An 11,427-nucleotide genomic window follows, 5' to 3' on the forward strand; every position below is an offset into this window, starting at 1 on the left:
ATCAAAAAATGTCTCCTTTTAACTCATAATTATATCTACAATACCTTAGGCATATTCCTATTTTACTCTCCTTGACCATTTTCCTTCCATGCTGCATTCCCTAAAGTAATAGTAGAAGGCCAGAACTGAGGCTATACAAACCTGGTAAAGAACCCCAGTCCCATCCTTTACCAAAGATGATACCTTGGGCAAGATGCTTAAACTCTCTAAGCAGTTTTTCATTAGTCAGATGATGTGAAAACACCTACTGCCTTGGGATATTGTTCACAATAAATAATGTATAATATGCCTGGTGCATAGTGGGAATACAGGGACCCACTTTTCAAACGTTCATGTTATGGCCCTTCACTTATATGAAAAGATCTACATTAGGATTTGGTTTTGCCAACAAAAAGAAATCCAAAATGATTTTTCACTTTTATGAGAAAAAGCAAAAAGTACAATAGTGTTCAGTGTTGGTTTTAAAGTGAGCCATTATTGAGGCAGGGTCCACCCCGAGCCATGAGAGTGGCTCCCCGAAACTCCGTCCCTGGCAATTTCACTCAGCATCAAGCCGTCATAGCTTTGAGCTGTGTCCATGAGCATCTGTGCTTTATCTCCATTTATTTCGTGCATCCATTAGCAAGATTTGTCCTAAGATATCAGAGAAGCCTAATAGGAATACTTGACTTTCAGATGGTGGGAGAAACCTGTAACTGTAAGTACCCATATGGTGCTTACTCCATGCCAGCCACGGTTTTAACAGCTCTGTAATGTGTAGTAACTCAATCTTCACAACTCCCATGAAGGAACAACGTTTATCAGCCCTATCTTATGGGTGGGAAACTGAGACACAGAGTTGCTTGCTTGAGGTCAAAACTATCAGAGCGGTAGAGCTAAGATCAAATCCTGGAAGAGGTCATGGTTTTAACCTCTGCATCAGACTGTCCCATAGATAATGAGCACAAGTTATTTACACTTAAAAAGCACTGTGTGATGAGGTCACCAGATAAGGGAGAGGATCAAATGTTAGGTTAGAGGTTACAGTAGCCAGCCTTTAAGATGGCTCTCCAGGAACCATGCTTCCCGGTATTCATACCTATATGTAACCCCCTCCCTTCCCTTGAATGTGGGCTGGACCTAGAGACTTATATCTGACAATCAGAATATGGTGAAAGTTCTGGGGTGTCACTACCAAGGCTAGGTAACAAGAAGACTATGGGTTCCATCTTGGTTAGCCTCTCCCCCTTAAACCTACTCTGAGGGAAGCCAGCTGCCATGTTGTGAGCTGGGCAGCTGTGGAGAAGTTCATGTGGCAAGGAACTAAAAAGTCTAATGAACAGCCAGCCAGAGCCTGAGGCTTGCCAACAGCCTAACCAGTGAGTATGGAAGTGGATTCCTCCACAAGATGAGCCCAGCAAGCACTGCAGCGAACATTGCCAACATCACCAACTTCAGCCCACAATTTCTAAATCCAATAAGCTAAGCAAATAAATAGCTCTTTCTAGCATATTCAGATCCACCACCAGAAAAGTTACCAAAGGTAGATTTAACAGCCAAAAGAAAAAAGAAAAGAAGATAGGTTTGTATGTGTGTTGTTTACAGTTTCTTAGTAAGGACCATTTGTGTCCCTGGCAGAGTGGTGTGGTGGGTAGGGCTCGGTCTGCATGAAAAGGTGTAAGACTTGTCATCCCAATCTTGCCACAACCTCACTTCTCTGCCTAACTGCACTCAATGGCTGTGGAGTTTTGGGGAACTCTATGAACCCTCTGGGTCTCCGTAATCCCATGTAAAAAGGGATGTAAAAAGGGATAATACCTAGCCTGCCTGAGCAAGCTAGGGGATGAGACCAGATCATGTTTCAAGGATTCTTCTCATTGTGAAATGTATGATTCTCTGCGGCTTTTATTCAGACCAAGTTTTGACAGCCCTATTACTGGGGTTCTCAAACTTTTTGGTCTCATGACCTCTTCACTCTTTTAAAAATTTTGAGGATCTGAAAGTGTTTTTATTTATAGTGCAAGATATATATAGATATAGATCTTTATCTTGATCTAAATATATATATATATGTTTTTTAAGTTAAAACTGGGAAATTGTTTAAATTTATTAAATCATTTAAAAATAAGTCTATTATATGTTAACATAAAATATAATTTTATGGAAAGTAGCCACATTTTTTCATGAAAAGGAGAAAAGGGACATCGTTTTATGTTTTTTGCAAATCTCTTGGTAGATTTGCTTACTAGCTGGCTTACCAGAAGACAGCTAGTTTCTCATTCCTGTGTTTGCGTTCATTCTTTCACCATAGCACATGATGGGTAGCTTCTGGAAACTCCTCAGTACACTGATGAGAGAATGACGTGAAAAGGGCAAATAATATCATAGTGTTGCTATGAAAACAGTTTTGAATTTATAGAACCCCCCAGAAAGGTTTCCAAAACCCCCAAGGATCCCTGGATCACAATTTGCAAAACTGCTGTTCTATTCGTTCTTGTCGGAAATGCTAAGATTTCTTCTCAACCTTTTGCCTATCTATCACCCCAAATCATCATCAATATCACCATCATCACCACCATCATCACCATCACCAAACACGCATACACACACACACAGTTTCCACACTTGATTTTCCTAAAACCTCTCTTTGGGAAACTTTACATCAAAATATTAACCCAAAGCAGACCCTTTGCAGACCTACTGATCCTCATGGTAGACTGTCAGCTTCTCCTCCAAATGGTGGCTTCCTGCTCATCTGCTGCCCCCACTGAAAGTAACAAATGGCTTCTTGAGGGTGTGCATCTAGTCTGACCAACTGGATGAATAGCTGAGGAATTCAAATGTTGCTTGCCTTTGATGTGTTGGCTTCAAAAACCAGCGCCTGGGGGAAATCAGCAATGAGCAGCCCTGCTTCAAAAGCTAGCAACCACCCATCCAACAAAAGACAGGGACCCTCTAAAGCCCCTGCAGTCAGCCAACCAGGAAGGCACCCAAAGTAGGAGTGGGGGCAACATCCGATCTGTTGGGGGCTTTCAGAGAAGACATTTAATAACGAGGTAAGTGGAAAAGGAAATCCCTAGATCTGGCCACACTAAGTGGTAGCATGTGGAGAGGGAAAGCACCCAGACATGGACTTTTAGTTCTGGTTCTACCCTCAGCTCAGTGTTATCAAAAGCAAATAATTCTCTGAAAATGACAAAGAGGCAAGAAGAGCACTAAATTCCCTCTAGTTTTTCATGTCGAGTTTCTCATCAGTGATGCACATAGGTCTGTGGATCTATATTTGAACCAAAGATAGGACATATTCCCTGTCCTCTTTACACCTGAAATACATAACCCTTTCATTTACTCAACAATTATCAAGACCACAGTTTGTTGCTGGCACTGTTTAACACTGAAAGAGCAATGAACAAAACACTGAAAAATTCTTGCTTTTATATTCTAGAGGAAGGGATATGCAAATAAAATACACCATATGTCAGTGGTGACAAACATCACCACTTAAAGCAGGGAGAGAGAATATGGACTATAGAGTTGAGAGCTGTTTACAATTTTAAATAGCTGGTCAGTGTAAGCAAACTGAGTTTGCTTGGAAAGGTTGGGAATTTGAAATATTATATACCCCTGCGTGAATCTGGCCATCATGAAGTCAAATTCTTTCATTCCATGAATCCATTAGTCAGTCAGTCAATAAATGTTTCCTGGAACATTGAATATCTTGCAATGTTGGGAGCTTGGGGAGGTGGTTCCCTCGTGTGGAAATCAGCTTTTAATTAAGAGGCAATATCAAGTAATGACACTACAAGTGACTGGAAACCAGACTGTCTGAGTTTGCATCCTGTGTTCTAGCAACGAGATACTGGGCAACTGGATGAACATTGCTGCTCTCCTATTTTTTTCATCTTCGAAGTAGAAATAATAAAAGTTCTTACTTGAATGGTTGTTGTAAGATGTTAGCTTTATTCGCACTGGACATAAAACCACTCTCAAATGGTAGCCATCAAAGCAGAAATCAGAAGAGAAGACCAGGAGCGAATTGTCTGTGGGCACATGAGAGACTCTCTCTTGGGACTACCTAGAAATAAATGGGGTCCGATGAGATTTGAGGATTATTTGGATGGCAGAGTCTTGGGAAGATCGGGTTACATTACTCGTTTTCAGGAGATTCTGTGGGGCTCCCAAAGCAGAGAGGAAAACACCTCCCACTAATGACCTTAGCTGACCAAGAGAGCTGGCCATAAAAGGGACCATTCCAAACAGGATAGGCTGATTTTATTACAGAAGGAGGTGATTTTCCTTGACATAAAGGACTGCTGTGCCTCTGAGCATTTCTGGAGTGAAGGCTTTGCTATCCTCACTGTCCAAGTGCTGGCCAAACCCACTCCTGCCCCCAGAACATTGCCACCAACCGACTGTAGCCTGTCCTCCCTCGTTTGCATAAGAATCCTGCTCCATCTGTTAGAAGGCGCAATATCTGTTCATGCTAATCTGATTGCTCCTATAACTTGTATTAAAAAACATGGAGGTTAGCACAAGCTTTGCTCTGACCTTTGATTTTCCAATATCGCATCTGGGGTAAGCACTTCCTTTTAATCTCTACGGACAATAGGCAAAATTTCACCAAGGGGACTGCTGACAGAGGCAGAGATCATAGAGCATGTGTCCATGACCCCAGGTTAGATGATTATAATAACGCTTTTTAGGCTCTTCTAATAAAGAATATGCTGAACAGGCTCCAACGTGCGTGTGCAAAAGTCTAATTGCTGTTAACGTGTCACTCCCATCACCGAGAAGCAACAATGTACTGACGGCTTGTCAAATCCAGAATTGATTTTGAAATTGCTTTAATGAGGCGATGAATAAGTTTGCAGGAGCCGGGCCATCTGAGAGGCCTCCACGGCATCAGGCCGGATCACCTGCAGTTGCTTTGTTGACTGTTCATAAATGAAGAGGGGCACACAGAGGCTTGCTATGCGGCTGCTGTGGATTTGCAAGCTCTGGGCTAGGATTTCAGTCCCTGTTCCCATGTCTGAAGTTCCTTGCATTTTAGATTTGTTTTGAAGTGTGGTGTGTGTGTGTGTGTGTGTGTGTGTGTGTGTGCACGTGCGCGCATCTCCCTTTCAGCTGTGTTCCCCCTCCCCCCCACCCCCGAAAAATACCTCTGACGGAAAGGGTTGGGCTGGTTTTTCTCCAAAGTACGGGGAAGGTTTACAAGTTCCTTCTTATTCTCACCCAGTATGTGTAGAGCCGCTCTGGGAGTAATGAGCTCCCACTTTGGATCAAGATGGATCGTCAACAGATGGGGAGGCCCGGACGCAGAATAAACATTTTCGACCTGCATCACTGTCTACAGAGAAGGAGTCGACCAACGAACAATCGCTCTGCTTCCAAAATGACTGCACCCACTTTTTGTTTCCCCTGAAGGATGAGAAAAGTTAGGAAGGTTTTGTCAACTGGCAAAGGCTAGACCCCACAGCTGTTCTCAGGGTCCAGTGGGCTGACACGGGGGGGAAGGGGCAGAAATGGCTCAGTTTGGTTCGCTATCACCCTCTAAGAGCAACTCTTGCCAGGTCTTTCCACACCACCAGGGGGGTATGGGGAAAGGAGCAAGGAAACCTTCCAACCCAGACCAAATCTAAAGCAATGGGTCACCTAATTCTTGCCCAAGATGTGGTTTTGGATTCGTGATAAGGAAACGGGTGCTTTCCCGGCTGAGAGAATGGAATAAGCTTTCCTGCTTCCTTGTCTTTAACTTGTAAACACCTCCAGCCCCTTGACAATGAAGACAAATGTATGCCCCAGCTTGCAGTAAAAATGAAAAAAACTGCCAGTAACACTTCACAATTGTCGCTTTTATTACCTGCCTCCCCCACCTAGAACATTATTCCATTCAGAGCCAAGGTAGAGAGCCAAATTGCCTTGTTTCCAAAGGATATGAGCGTATTTTAGGAAAGCATCTGTGGGTGTCATATTCCATGGGGCATCATCTCATTTATATTGCCCCCACGTTTATGAGTACATGACCAGCATCCTTATCAGGTTCATATGCCTTCAAGAAATTGGATGCTACGGGGTCCATATATCAATGTTACAATGATGTATATTTCATGAAATCTGTAAATAAGGTCAACAGGATAGGGATATTCTGGATGACAGAATCTTTAATAGTTTTTGAGGAATGGCCTGTTTCCCTGTAAAAAGTCAATTTACCTTTTTTTTTTTTTTTTTGACTCTTGTTCATTTAAAAAATTTGATCTGGCTACTTTTTGGCAGAGACAAACCCCACCCGCCCATGCTCCAAGAATGTGAACAGAAAGAGGTAGTCACTTTTATATAAATGAATGGGTTGAAATGCAAGTTGTTAGCATCAAAAGAGTAGATAATTGGCGCCTCTGGGGTTTCTGATAGTTTGTCTTTTCTTATCGCCTGAAACATTGTCTCTAGATGAAGGAACAGGTGACTTGGTCTTCAAAGAACGTAGTGACAAAAGAAAAAGAAAATACTCAGGGTCATGAGTGCCAGGATTTAAAGTTCAAAAATGTTGTTTTTATAATCTCAGTGAAATTGGAAAGTAATCTCAGCTTCTGCCAAGACCTCCATCTGTCCCAGGCACCAGCTGAAGATTGGGGTCTGTTATTGTAAGAAGGGTTTGACGTGGGCTCAAGAGCTAGAGAAAATGAAGTTGTTATGTCCCACTCTCCATACCCTCTGCCTTGACTCCACGCTGCCCAGGATGGAACACAGGCAACCTGAAACAACACACTCACCTCTCCACCCCACTGAAGACCAAAAGCGAAGCTGCCTCCCTGGGAGGGAGAGATGCTGGAGACACAAGGGGACAGAATTGGAACCACAGCTCTAAGTGATATTGAAAATGGCAAGCGCAACTGGGAAGGCTGAAGGATGGTCACCAAATCTGTTGCCAGGACTTGGGTATCCTTTTCTGGGCCCTCCTCTCTGGACCTGTGACCCAGGAGTAGAGGTGGTTCTGTAAAAAAAAAAGGTGAATAAATGGAAATATTAGGGCTGCAAAGGCCTCAACAAAGGGCTAGTTCTATAGACGCAGTAAATACTGGGGCACCTGGATGGCTCCATCAGTTAAGCGTCTGCCTTCAGCTCTGGTCAGGATCTCGGAGTCCTGGGATCAAGGCTAGCACAGGGCTCCCGGCTCAGCAGGGAGTCTACCTCTCCCTCTCCCTATGCCCCTCCCCTGTCCATGCTCTCCCCACCCTCTCGCAAATAAATAAATAAATAAATTTTAAAAATAAAGAAGCAGTGAATATTGAACTCATACTATAGATATAGATGCTGATCTTCCCAATTTGTATATATATGTAGATGAATATATGTATACATATATACACACACATACATAAAGAGAGAACAGTAAAGACAGAGGTTTTAAAAATGTAATAGCAACTTTCAAGCAACTAAGGAAAGGAAAATATCCTTCAGTATTGAAAACATTATTTTCTTATTGTCCTTATTATTAACAAGATGGTGTAGATAATCTCTTCCAGATCAATGAGCATCCCCTCAGGCCGAAATACAAGAGCAAAAGTGAATCTTGAGTGACAGAGCCTGGAATTTCACTTGCCCCCGCCACCTGCTCTTGGAGGTCAATGGTACTATAGTGTGTAATTACCAACTTCACTGCTGCCTCTTTGCTTGCCCTCTCCCCCTGTCTAATTGATGGCCAAGACACCAACGCTGTTTCAGCCCTCTAAAAACATCTTGGGTATAAACTACTTCTCCATCCAACAGATGCTGCTTACTTGGGAACCTACCAGAGCTGGGAACTCAAGGATGGCTTGTGTTTGCTCAGACTTGAGAAAAAAAAAAAAAAAAATGATAGAGCAAAAAGCAAGATTATGGATCTACTCCAGGTAGAAAGAAAATTAACCACAATCTTAGAATTTGGTCTCAGCTGCAACTTCCACTCCATACATTCATTAATGTACTTACTGGCCCTCTTCCAAGTAAAGGATACCTGACCTTAAGTTTCTTACCTTTGTTTTAGTTCTTACTTGTGTCCCTTGTGTCCCACATAGAAGCAGTGGAATCATTGCTTTGGCAAATGGTGAAACTGTATAAGGAGTCCACATGGCAACGGATTGTTCACATCTGTCAATGGCTGCAAAGAGAGCACCAGAACTACCATAAGATCTTCTTTACCAATGAAACACAAACCACTAGCCAAACTCTGTGCCTAGAAACTGTGCTCTGAAACTGACCTCTCCAAAACCGGAACCAACATTGCACCCAGGAGAATTTGGGGAACTTGGTCTCTTTTCTTGCTTATCTCTGGGCCACTAGAGTAGACTCCTAGAAGCACATCTCTTCTTTCTCCCTAAAGACCAAACCCCAACTCCCCCAGGAGACACAGATCCTCTGTGGAGTGGCTGGTTTCCATTCCAGACCCTTCTCTATTTCAACCCATTACCACAGCCCAGCTAGGACAGGACAAGAGTTTTGAAAACAAAAGGGAAGGGCGCCCTTGGAGCTTCTTGTCATTGAATCCTCTGTAAACATGGTTACTCTAACCCCTCACGTCCCCTATAAACCTAATGCTCTGGAAACAAAACTAGACAGCAGATGCTATATGCTGAGATACAGGGCAAAATTAGACTTTCAAAGGGGTGGACCCTTATATCTTTTTCATGGCTAAAGCTACTTGTTTCTTTTTTCTTTTCTTTTCTTTTTTTTTTTTAAATTTGATGGGGGTGGGGAGAGTGCAAGGGAGACTCCCTGTTAAGCAGAGAGCCCGACATGGGGCTCAATTCCAGGACCCTGAGATCATACCCTGAGCCAAAGGCAGATGCTTAACCGACTGAGGCACCCAGGTGCCCCTAAAGCTACTTGTTTCTATCTTAGGTTAGGGATCAGTAAACTATAGCCACAGGCTAAATCTGGCCTGTTGCCTGTTTTTGTAAATGAAGTTTTATTGAAATATAGCCATGCTCATTCATTTTCATATTGTCTACAGCTGAGTTGGCACTACAACAGCCAAGGTGAGTAGTCATGACAGAGACTCTATGACTCACAAAGCCTAAAATATTTGCTCTCTGATCCTTTAGAGAAAATGTTTGCCTACCCTTTCTCTATGGGTTGTCCCCACATTGCCCAATTATTATTGGTGGTAGCCTTCATCAATTCATCTGCTATTGACTGTTTTGGTTTATGATGGGTATGCTCACAGACCCTAAACAAACAAACAAGGGCAACTCACATGCACCAGATCCTGGTTATCAGTGGCTGAGTCCATAAAAATAGAGGGAAATGCACAGGAGAAAACTATTTCAATAATTTTGTAAAAGAGTGGCAAAGGCAAGAGTTGCATACTTAACCACACGGTGGTTATTGAGCAAATGCTTCAAGATTAGGGAGCAAATAAAGATAAAAGAACTCTGCCCTGTAGAATATCAATGAAAAAGAAATGTATTGAAGATTATGTCACATTAGACTGCTATCCAAAGTCCACAGATATGGAAACGAAGGAAATCTCTTTAGGGATTTGCTCAGGGAAACCTGAATTTGTTTCACTTGTTCAAATACCAAGTATTAAGTGATTCTTTACAAAGAAATCTTTTTTATAAGAAGTATCTTTTAAAGTAAAAACAAAGAAATGAGTGTTTGTTTCTCTGTGGAAGACATAATGCCAAATCTAGCATACCTCCCCACTGGGTCCCATACCTAGTGTCCATTTTAGAAGTCACTGCCCACACTTTGTCACTGAGCTGATATGAAGTGAGACAAGGATCCTGCAGAGACCTGACTAGTATATTTTCCAAGAGGTACATAACTAGACCTTTCAGCAAACGTACTTGACCAAGTTTCCCTCAAAGCCTGATTATTTGGAAAGAACTTGACCCAAGTCCCTTTCACTTGACCAAAGAGTTGAAAATTGACATGGATTTGAGATGGAGCTACAAAAGCTCACTCCTAGGCCAGCTTAGATTTTCCCAACTGTTGGATCACATACCAAAGGAATTAAGGGTCCAATATTGTGATGCTCACCTTTCTGTCCACACTACGGCCCCGAATGCAGCTATAGCTATCCCAGCCACTTGGAAGGTGGGCAAATAGCCTTCAACCTCCCTGTACTAACTTCAGGCTATGATGGAATAGGCACATGTGGACAGGCAGCATCCACACCCACACCTCTCTCACACATGTACCCACAGAAAGAGCCTATTTCTTGCAAGTAAAGTGCAAGCCATAACCAGAACTTAAGGCGGAAGAACTCTTTTGGAGATAAGAAAGATGAGTGTTGCAAGATGAGTGTGGCATCCCTTCTTTGACATTCTTTTCCCCATAAGATACGGTGCTCCTCCTCAGTACATTTTCCACGCTATTTTATAATTAAAATGTGTCCTATTCATCTATGAATTCTTAGCATCTGACATAGTATGTGGTATGTAGGTGCTCAATAAATATTTTTTCATGTGTTCATTCATTAAGTCAATAAATGTTTACTGAAAAATTACTCTGTGACAAATGCCTTGCTAAGTACAGTAGACTAAAGAAATTAATAAGACACAATCTGTGTCCTCCATGTGTCCCGAATCTAGAGGAGGAAGAACAAATAAAAAGATAATGACCATATAGGGTAGAGGTATTTCAGTCAAGACTTAACAGATTTGGGCTCCTAACCCTGCCCTGGAGTGGGTGGATGTGGGAGTAGCTAGGTTAGGGCTGAGAACACTTCTCTCTGGAAATGCCAATAAATGTTGTCACATGAAGACTTGTGACCTTTGTAGAGTACAGTAAGGACTCTGCAATCTGTGATAATTTTCAGCAATCATGGTTCACTACCATGTAATACTGTGCCTCACAAACAGAGACACTTAACAAAAGGCTGTTTGGGGTTTCCTATTGATGTGCAAACACATAGCCTAGATTGCTTGGATCTTGCCTTGGTTTAGGCACATGGCAGTTAAACACAACAATTAAGGAAAAAAATCAGCTAGTCAGTGAGAGTCAGAGGATCATAGAACATTAGAGTCTATCAAACGGCACGTAAAATGTTACCAGAGTCTGTCTGATGCCAGATGACTTGTATGACCAGTTTCATTCTTCTGTTCAATTGATAGAGTGACTGACAGGTCATTTGGGCTTTGCCGGGAGGGAGAGTTGCACGGGAAGACTTGGCATGGGGTAGTCATTTGATGAATGTGTTCTGAATGAATGAAGGCAAACACCTCAGGCTCTGTGGAGGAAAAGTAGGCCTCAAAATCCAGAAGCTCAAATAACACAACCACATTGACCTTCTCATCAGTCATCAATCAACATCCGTCAGTGTTGTTGGGAGCAGTAGAGAATGCAGGAGAAATCATACCTGCTCTCTGATCTTAAAAAATCAGGGATACAAATGAGGGTAAATGCAGGCAATCCATGGAAGAGGGAAGTCAAACATATATGAAGGGATGCTCAAACTCATCCATTATC

The 11,427-nt window shown here is 42.4% G+C and overlaps 1 long non-coding RNA gene across 2 annotated transcripts; it reads right to left on the reverse strand.

Moving 5' to 3' along the window:
• Nucleotides 1-3,936: 3,936 nt before the first annotated feature.
• LOC125095846 (uncharacterized) lies at nt 3,937-11,172 on the reverse strand. Of its 2 annotated transcripts, XR_007125966.1 has the most exons (4): nt 11,011-11,172; nt 7,989-8,113; nt 6,747-6,967; nt 3,937-4,054 (listed from the first exon to the last, which is right to left on the reverse strand). It is a non-coding gene; the product is annotated as an uncharacterized LOC125095846 (long non-coding RNA). The 2 variants fall into 2 exon arrangements; XR_007125965.1 differs by lacking the exon at nt 3,937-4,054 and having other exon boundaries at nt 6,307-6,967.
• Nucleotides 11,173-11,427: the final 255 nt, after the last annotated feature.

The sequence above is a fragment of the Lutra lutra genome, chromosome 3 (genome assembly GCF_902655055.1).
Source record: "Lutra lutra chromosome 3, mLutLut1.2, whole genome shotgun sequence".
NCBI lineage: Eukaryota > Metazoa > Chordata > Mammalia > Carnivora > Mustelidae > Lutra > Lutra lutra.